Source organism: Eucalyptus grandis, chromosome 1, assembly GCF_016545825.1.
Source record: "Eucalyptus grandis isolate ANBG69807.140 chromosome 1, ASM1654582v1, whole genome shotgun sequence".
NCBI lineage: Eukaryota > Viridiplantae > Streptophyta > Magnoliopsida > Myrtales > Myrtaceae > Eucalyptus > Eucalyptus grandis.
The window spans coordinates 9308330-9318923 of NC_052612.1; the positions used below are offsets into that span (position 1 = coordinate 9308330).

Sequence of the window (10594 nt, forward strand, 5' to 3'; positions counted from 1 at the left end):
CGATGTAACTCACGAATAATACCCACAAAATAACCCACTGGCGCTTCAATATTTCTCCGTGCCCAAACTACGGAGCAACCCACAAAATATATATTTATACTCGAATGCGCACTCCCTGAAAAAGTGCAACAATTGGTTAGAAGTAACCCACTCGCGTACTAGATAAAGAAAACCAAATCAAAGTGGGATTCGGTCAAACCAAAAGTCTAACTTGGACTTTCGTTCCTTCTGCGCGACTTCATCCTGAATCAAGAAATCACTTGCATCAATATTCGGTCAACCCAAGTTCAATTGGACATTCCACTTTCGACTTCTTTGGGCGATTGCACTAACAGGGAAATACAAAATTGTGTGCCCCTCCATTTAACTTTATTTCACAACCCAAAAGAATTTATGTATTGCTGGAAGACGTCCATAAAATATTCAATTCAGAATATTCTTATATCCAGAAATAACAAATAACCTCTGGTAAGGTTTCATTTATTGGGCTTAAACTCGAGATATATTTTAACAAAATCTATCAAGGGTGATTTCGTGTTTTTGTATAAACATAGTGTATTTAGTTATAAAGAGAGTTGCCCCAATGGCTACCCTTTCCTCATGGGAAGAGGAAGGTGGGGCGTTTAATTCCCCACTTTCTCAGGAGGAATGAGGTGGATATGTTTAGTTTCATGTGTGAATCTCAACGAAGTAGGGCAAAAGGCTAAAAGTGAGCCAAGAGTTAAAGTAGGGTAGACAAAAAAATAATACTGGACTAAATCACATTAAAGTTGCAAAGTAAAAATAATGCAATCCCCAATATAAACAAGTATAATTGCCAAGTCAAGTCACCAATAATGCAATTTATGCATGACTTCTAATGCACCAATAACTAACTAATCAGAGTAGTTTTAGGAACAGGTCTCACATCGCCCCAGCATGCAAATGTCGGGTTGTACACCAAGCTCCATTTTTTTTTTTTTAACATCTCAATTATTTAGTTGGGAGTAGACTTGTCAAATCAGTGCATTGGATTAGTTTGAATGAGTCGCGATAGGGTCCAACCGAAATTAATTTGTATTAAACTATAATTTTAGCAACATATACCCAACATATGCCCAATCCAATCAAAACTCCAATTCTTAATAGCTTTTCTCCTTAAATATAGAAAATGACATACCAAATAAACTAACCAATTTTAAATAAAATAAACTTGAAAAAAATAGCAAATAAGAAATTACTAAAAATAATCCTTTTAAATAACTCGCATTTTGAATGCATTAACAAAGTGACCTGTGTCAATTTTCAGCAATCATCGTCGCACCGTCAGCACTATCGCACCGATGTTGTTAGAATTTTTGGAAATTAAAAAAATTGAATTTGTAATAAAAAAATTAAGTTAGGAAAGGATCAAAAATGTTCTTCCTTCAAAAGAAAGAACATAATAGACACATGGAAGAACCAGAATTCATCCAACCATCTCCTATAAAATATTTCCTTCAATACAACGAACCTAGTATTAATCCATTTTGTAATATGTTGTATTCTTAAGAGAGCTAGAGGTGATTGGACCTTTGCACCCGTATTCCTAATTTATTAAAAAAAGAAGAGCTGATTGAGGTAACAATTACCTCTCTCTCTCTCTCTCTTAATCGTGTGTTGCATCATCTATTTATCTAGAGCAAGGTCTAAATTGATAGGATTTCAAGTCCGTGGACCATGGACACGATTTCACAGCTCGCAGCTTTTGAACACGAGATGGCCCTCAATTATCGATTTTTCTATATATGTGTTTAAAGAAAACCAATTAACCATCTAAAGACAAAGCTTAGTCAATATGAAGTCTTCTTCATGCTCAACTGAAGGGGCCACAATGTATATTAACCAATCAACCAAATCCTACCCTTGCATCTAGCGAACCTTTGGAAGCACTTGAGTTTTTCCAAGTAGACAAAAATTGCACATTGGGCCAATAATAGGCTATACCTGTTGGATTGCACCTTGAAAGGGGGTGTAATTGATAAGTCAAAAGTCACCAACAATGCATTTATGCCTAACTTCCAACCCACCAATAACTAGGATTGGTGAATGCTCTCTTCAATTAGGACTTTTGCAAGTCAATTTCTCTTTTTGAGTAATGTGTTGCGCCATAGAGATGAATGTACCATTAGCGAAGTTGAAAAACATGGAAACTTACGGTGGCCACCAAATTGCCAACCACTTTAAGCGATGCCCTATGAAGACATTTCAGTGGATGATGTTCAAAAGGACTATATTGCAACTTTTCAAATAGTTGGGAAAATTGTCCAAAAAGTCCTAAACCTATTGCAGTTTTGCCAATTCAGTCATAAACCTTTTAACTTTGCCAATTGAGTCCTAAACTTTTTCACTTCTTGCCAATTAAGTCCATCCGGCCAATTTTGGCCGGAAAATGCTGACATGGATGCCGGCGGTGCCACGTAGGGATCGACGGCGCTGACGTGGACAATTTTTAATAATATTTTAATATTTAAAAAAAATTGAATTTTTTATTTTCTGTTTTTTTCCTTTTTTATTATTTTTCTTTTTGGCCTTTTCCGGTGGCCGGCCACCGACCACAGCCGGCCAGCTAGCCTCGCCCGCCACGGGCGAGGCCCGGCTAGGCGACGGCAACACCGAGCAAGGCCGCCCCCGGCCTCGGCGAGGCCCGGCCTAGCCAGATCCGGCAAGGGGAGCCCTCACGGGCTCACCTCGCCAGCGAGCATCGGCCTTGCCCGCCACGGGCAAGGCCCGGCCGGGCGACGCGACGCTAAGCGAGCATCGGCCTTGCCCGCCACGGGCAAGGCCCGGCCGGGCGACAAGCGACGCCGGGCGAGGCCGCCCGCCTCGGCGAGGGCCAGCCTCGCCAGATCCGGCGAGGGGAGCCCTCGCCGAGGCTCGACCTCGCCGGGCGAGCGTCGGCCTCGCCGAGCACCAGATTTGGCAAGGCCAGCCCTCGCCCCCGACCAAGCGGGCAACGGTGGCGACCAACCGCAGCCGACGCCCGCCTGGCCCGGGCGGGCTCCCCTCTCCAGATTTGGAGAGGCCGGCCCTCGCCGGGGCGGGCGGCCTCGCTGGCGTCGCCGTCGCCCGACCGGGCCTCGCCGTGGCGGGCGAGGCCAGCCGGCCGGGCTGTGGCGGTGGCCGGCCATAGGAAAAGGCCAAAAAAAAAAAAATAAGGAAAAAAACAGAAAATAAAAATATTCAAAAACTTATAAAATATTAAAATATTATTAAAAATTGTTCACGCGCCGCCCGAGTCCTACGTGGCACCGCCGGCGTCCACGTCAGCATTTTCTAGCCAAAATTGGCCGGATGGACTTAATTGGCAAGAAGTGAAAAGGTTTATGACTCAATTGGCAAAGTTAAAAGGTTTAAGACTCAATTGACAAAACTATAATAGGTTTAAGACTTTTTGGACGATTCTCCCCCAAATAGTTCATAGATCACAACAAAAAATGCCAGGCATTGGAATTTAAAGCTACAGGGCAAAAGAAAGCCTTTGCTAGAGCGATGGCGGTGTGAGGCAATCCCAATTTTACCCTAAGGAGAACCCTCTTTACCACTTGGATCGATCTTAAGGCGAAGGGCATTAGGGGGAATGGAAATTTCTTTCTTTTGTGATTGCAGCGGCACGAGTGGACCGAGAAGCATCGAAGAGAAGATGCAGAACTCGATCTTTCACAAGAATGCTTGTGCCAGAGAAGCGGGCTTCCTGACTGTAACTGGAACAACCATTCGGGTTTGGGAAGAGAGCCTTGCTGCCATCGGTATGATATTTCACGACATGTCCACACCTGGGCGACATGTTCTTTCGACAAGCTACAATTGCTTTTCCTTGAACAAACTACACCAATGTGAACGACACTAACCTTGGATGAAAGCGAGTGGAGCTTGCGAACGACTTAAAGCTTGTGGACGATGAACTTGTGAAAGAAGAGAAAATGGCGAACAGCAAAAGCGACGAGGATCAGGTGAGCGGCATGGCCGAGGATTGGGCGAGTGCAATATGCTTAAGCAGCCGGGGAGAGGAAGGAAAAAAATATGAATAATTGAAAATCCTATTCAATTTGGAAATTTTTAAAATTTTTTACCCAATTGCAGATTTTGACCAAATTACACCTGTTCTAGTTGCTGGAAAATGTTCGTCAGTGAATATTTGGCTGACTGGGAAGTTTAAGCCCTTATTTGAGACGGACTTGGTCACTTGGGACCCTTATTTAAAATAAAGTCCACTTTATATTTCAAGCCTTTAATTAGAATTTTTTCCTTAAAGTTAGAACTTGAGTATGCAATTTATCTATATTGGCTCATCCCAAAGGTAACTTTCAACTCATACCAATGTACAGAAAACAAAACATGAGAGTAGTCTATCGGATCATCCCAAGTGATGACGTACTTCATATTCATTAGAGGATAGAGGGGATTTTTAAACATGTTTTGAAGATAGTGGAATAGAGATTTTCCAAATTATCCTTTTTGTACACCCGATTCTTTCTCCTTCATAACGAGCTAAATCCCAAAAAGAAAAAGAGATATAGACAGAAAAGTATCATTTGATCTGCAATATCCGTTAAAATTTTATTCCTGTAGACTCGATAGCTTTGCTGATAGTTATGGAGCCCAATCACTCGGACAAGTAAGCTTGAGTGCGTGCACATAATTCTCGCGCGACAAAATGCATGGTGGGTCGCGAATCAGGACTTGTGCGCGTGCACGCTAGTGCCGTTGTGATGATGATTGCCACTTTCTTGGCTAGTTGGCCAGTCGGAGGAGGAAGCCGCGGATCAAGCACATCCTTCAGCATCAAATTTGCGTCCTCCGAGATTGTTGATGTTTGTGTCATTAAAAGAGAAGAGAGAAGATCCCCGGATGCTTTCCCATCATAATCTCTAGCGCCACTACTCCGAAGCTATACACGTCACATTTATTCGTTACCCGCATCGTAATTGCTAACTCTATTTTAATGAAAGAACAATGCATTAATATTTTGATCAATGTCAAGTTGCACAAAAATTCCAAATTTCTTTGATATTATTAATATGAATGACTTTTCAAAATCTATACTTGCTCTTAAAAAGTCTGATGAGAATTATATGATGAATCCAAATTTGAGAACAATTCATGCTAATATTTACAAGCGAAATGCATAGTTAGCTTTGATTATATGGCTTACCTGGAGCCATGTAGCCATAAGATCCGGCCACTGTGGTCCAATTCGATGAGTCTGAATTCAAGAGTCTTGCCGTCCCAAAATCTGAGAGTCGAGGCTCGAGGTCTGACTCAAGCAAGATGTTTGTCAACGTTATGTCCCGATGGACGATAGGCGGTGAGCAATTGTGATGCAAGTAAGCAATCGCGTGAGCCACGCCTTGAACAATGTTCACCCTTGTACCCCAGTCCAGTTCAACGGCTCCCGTTCCTCCATACAAGACCTTTGCCAAACTACCTCTCTCAACAAACCCATAGACCAAGTACATGCAACCCCTCGTGGAACAGAACCCGTGGAGCTTGATCACATTACGGTGTCGAACCTCGGTCAACACGCGGATTTCGTTCTCGAAACTCTGGCGGTTGACTGTTGGGACATTGCTGGATTCTAGTGCGTTGAGCTTTTTAACAGCGACGATTTGGCCGCTGGCCAATACGGCCTTATAAACGCTTCCGAACCCACCTTTTCCGATGCAGTATTCTTCGCTGAAATCATTGGTGGCCTTGGCGATGTCGCTGAATGTGAACTTCCCTAACCTTTCCCATATGATCTGCTCAAATTTCTCGTGCTTTTTAAGACGCTTGATCTCTTCCTATTTGTCAAGAAGATTTTTTCGCCACCGACGTAGCAGAATCATGGCAATTAGAATCGCCAAAAGTAGTGAGCAGCAGACGCCAACACTCACACCAACCAGAACCTTTTTCTTTGGTCAGTTGATTTACTGCTCGTCCCACAAGGAGATAATCCGGTCACGTATCCACACAAGCCCGGATTCCCGATAAAAGCACTTCCCGGTGCTTGTTGGAAGAGGCGACCACTAGGAACTGCACCCGTTAGTTTGTTGTACGATAAGTCTATAGAGCCTAAACTGCTCATGCTGTTGAGAGCTGCAGGAATTGTACCCGAGAAGTTGTTATGCGAAAGATTGAGATTTTCCAGTTTAGTAAGTTTTGCCAAATTGGACAGAATTGATCCTGCTAGTGAATTGTGGCTCAGATCTAGGAGAATCTGTAGTGCAAACAAGTTCCCGAGCTCCAGCGGTATGACACCCGACAGATTGTTGTTGCTCAAGTTCAAGCTCAGTAAATTCTTGCAATTTGCTAGCTCGTCCGGTATGCTACCACTTATTGCATTCTTCGACAAATCAAGATAATTTAGCTTCGATAAGTTTCCTAACGAGATGGGAATATCTCCAGCCAAATGATTGTTGCTCAAGTTCAGGCTCAACAACTCCCCTAGATTTCCCATCTCGTCGGGAATTTTCCCGGTTAAGTCATTGCTGTAAAAAGTCACGGCACGCAACTGAGACAACTTCCCAAGCTCCGGTGGGATGCGGCCGGCAATTTTGTTCCCATTTATCTGCAAAGTCTTGAGATTTGTACACTCTCCCCATTGTGTGGTGAGATTCCCGACAAATCGGTTGTTGCTGAGGCTTATAAAACCAGATTCGGATAAACTCCAAATGCACTCGTGACATCTGCAGTGAACTGGTTGCTGTCTAGACGGACTCTCATTAGCCGTGAACAATTCTTCAAACAATCAGGCAGCGGCCCAGTGAAGTTGTTCCCTTGGATCATGAGATATCGAAGAGCAAAGCCACTGCATAAATCTGGGGGCAGCTCTCCGGTGAAGCTGTTGTTCGCAAAGCAAACAGATTTCAGAGAAGGGCTGTACTTGCCTAAATCACGTGGTATTTCTCCCGAGAAATTGTTCGAGCACAAAGAGATCTTCCGTAAGTTAGCAAGGCGAGAGATGGTCTCGGGAATCTTTCCATAAAGCTGGTTCATGCCAAAATAGAGAGACGTCACCAACGTGAGATTCCCGACCTCCGGAGGAATAGTCCCGAGAGCGAATTATTGTACATGGAGAGGTGATTGAGCTTGGTCAGACTTCCAATTTCGGGCGGAATTTTCCCGGAGATGAAATTGCTCTGGAGCTTCAGAGAAACAAGTTCGGTCCAATTTGTGAAGAAGTCAGGCAGTAACTCACCCGACAGGCGATTATGCGAAGCTCTAAATAATGACAATCTGACTAGATTGGACAGTGAGAGAGGCAGCTCCCCAGAGATCGAATTCTTGGCAAGGGCTAAGTAGGTGAGGTTAGAACAGAGCCCGAGCTCCGAAGGGATCGAAGAGGTCAACTTGTTTAGTCTCAAATCAAGCTTTTCAAGCTTTATCAATTGTCCAATGGAGCGAGGAATTGCCCCTTCGAAGAAATTGACTGCCAACTCCAAGAATCTGAGCTGGGATAGATTGCCGATCGAGGACGGTATTGGGCCCTCGAGATTGTTGTTGCTGACGTCGAAGCGGGTCAGGTTCGGGAACGAAGTGAAGTCGAGCGCATCAAGCGTGCCGTTGAGGCTTGAGCCAGAGAGGCCGATACCTGTGACCAACCCGCCCCCGTTGCAGGCAATGCCAGTCCAGTTGCAGAGATGGGGGATGTTGGTGAGGGACCATGAGCTCAGGGAAGGTGGAGGTGGAGGAGGCGAGAGGGAGTTCTTCCATTTGACAAGAGCTTGCGCCTCTGTGGTCGGTGATGGCGAGGCCTGAAATGGAAGCAAGAAGAGGAGACAGAGGAACGGGAAAAGGAAGAGGGGGCAGGTTGCAGTTGATTTTGTCATGCTTAGCAAGATGCTATTAGGCTTCATGAGAAATGAGTGAGCTGAATGAACTTTTATAGCACGAAGGGTTCTAGTTTAGACCAAAGACCACGAGAAAGTGACAAACTCTGCGGGAGTCTTAACGTGACAAACACATGTTTGACTTCTAGTCATTTCCCCAAAACGTTGCCTGAAAAATCCTACGTGTTATTTTTTGTAGAAAAGTTTTACCTAAATCACAAAAGTAGCCTTCAGACTACTAGTACTTCTTATTAATACCCTTTGATTAATACTTCGAAAATATGATTTGAAGATTCTTGGTCAGGTGCCAAAATAATTAGAATCCATCTATACAAATATTTGCTTGTTTAATTATAATAGACAAGCATTTGTCTAGTCAAGGCCACCCTCGCCTGAGCAGGTAAGTGCAACCCCTACCCTCTTTTGGGGCCTGCAAAGGTCAACGAGGCCCGATAGTGGCCGATAGAGGGAAAAAGGGAAAAGAAATTGAAAGAAAAAAAAAAAGGGGGAAAAAAGAATAAAGAAAGGAAGGAAAAGAGAATATAAGGAAAAAAATATACTTAATTAATATAAAATTCATAAAAAATATCAAAATATTATTAAAAATTGTCTGTATTAGTATCGGCTGTACGACGTAGGAGAGTCAACACCATGCCAACAATTTTAAGCCAAAATTGATCGAATATACTTAATTGGCAAAAGGTGAAAAAATTAAGAACTAAAATGGTAAAAATGTAATAAATTTAAAACCATTTAGACAATTTTCTTGTGTTCAACTCAATGTAGAGTTGCAACTAGAAACTCCTTAAATATCTGGTGCATAATTGACACAGACAATGCATATAGTGAGGTGGTGCTTGTAAAGCTGGCGGTTATTATAACTGCAAATTTGACAAGTTGTATCTTTGATTTTTTAATAGATATGAATGCAATGGTGATTTTTCTTTATCTATGGTAGAGAATATTGTGTTTGAAAATTCTTATGTGATGGTTAAATGTGTTGGTAGAGTTGTTACCTTGGCAAGAGTAGTGGTAGAATTCGAGTTCAAGTTCAAGCAAATTAGTCGTAACTTAACTCAAACATCAAGCCAATATGAAGATTATTGTGAATATATCTCAAATGTGCACCAATAAAAGAAACCCAATCTAAATAGATTCTCTAAACAAAGTTTGCTTTTATATATTCAAATATTAAGGGGCGTTAGTTTTTGCCCATCAGTGAGCAAAAGAGCTATTGGCCATAATAATTCATTGTGTCGCATGCTGATAAATTACATTGTGTGAAGAATATATTCAGGTGGGTATTGGTTTTTGTCTATATGTAAGTAGAGAAACTACTGAGTGCGACAATCAATTGTTCAAGCACGCTCATGAATTACACTGTGAAGAAATTGTAAATGTTTTGAAGACAATAAATCTTGTGATAAGATTTGTGATTCCTTTGTGAAATCAAGAGATTGTTCCCTAGGAGTTGTGAGGATTAAATATTATGTAACTTACTGGACATAAATAGGAGTTGTAAAACATTGAGTGTGTTTGAAAGATTCTAGTATGGTTATAATTTCCATGGTATTATTTAATCTAAAGTGAAATTTCCCTATTGTTCTCCCTACAGAATTGGTCATAGCAGTCGAACCATATAAATCCAATATCCAATTCATTTTATTGTACTATTTATTATTATGTCTGATTACATGTTTTTTGCAACACTATCTTTTAGAGGTAACGATGGATGGATTCAAGTAAACTTTTGTCATTGTCATGGCTATTCATGTTGGGTTCATATGATTAATTTTCCCCTAAAACTCCATTTGCTTCGTAAAAACGTGTCATTTATGAAAAATGTTTCCCAATAAGTCATTTTCCTGAAAAATAATAATATTTTTCACTGTTTGACTGAAATTTGAAATAAATTAGAAAATATTTTCCGTTGTTTAATATGGAAAATATTATTTGATTTTCTTCCGTGCACTCCTTTTAATAATATTCTTTCTTCTTCTTTTTTAAAAATCAAATTTTTAATTACTTCCGTTTTTTATTTTATTTTCCTTCTTCTTTAGTTGATTGTCGGCCATTGGCCATGTGGTTGGTCGTCGTTGTCACCATGGCAAGCGACTGGCCGAGGAAGAAGGAAAAAAAAAAAGAAAATATGAGAAAAATAAAATAAAATAAAATAAAAACTAAAAATAAAAGAAAGAAAATAAAAAGAAAAAAATAATTGAAAGGATGCACGGAGGAGAACATGCTTGGTTTGGGTGAAAGGAAGAAGAGGGAAAATGATTTCTCATTTTCAAAAATGAAAATCATTTTCCCTATTTAAGAAAACCTCTTTTCCATGTGCCAAACACTAGAAAATCCAAAAATATTTACTTGGAAGTTGTTTTTTGTGAAATGAACGGAATCTAATACTAAAATATTTTTACTTTTATCAATTAGAAAAATTTATAAAATACTAACTACTGGCCAAGTATCGACTCAAGTCTACTGAAGATTGCCACCATTACAAGGGAAGCCATTTTTTTATAAAAAAGAAAAAAGATCATTCTCTTTCTGAATTTGCTTATAAAATACCTTACGGCGTACGTGATTTAGCAAAACAAATAAAAAGAAGATTATGGTATCAATTGGAATGATAAAGTGCTATCGTCATTTTTTAAGCTACAGAAGTATACCTACAGCACTGGTAAAATGTTGCCTTCGGTCTAATTGTGCCAATTCTAGTGTCAAAGAGTTGAATCTCGATTTCGTGCCATTAAAAGGTTGAT

The 10594-nt window shown here is 40.9% G+C and overlaps 1 pseudogene; it reads right to left on the reverse strand.

The window, feature by feature from the left end:
- Positions 1 to 4570: 4570 nt before the first annotated feature.
- On the reverse strand, positions 4571 to 7829 carry LOC120295327 (annotated as a pseudogene).
- Positions 7830 to 10594: the final 2765 nt, after the last annotated feature.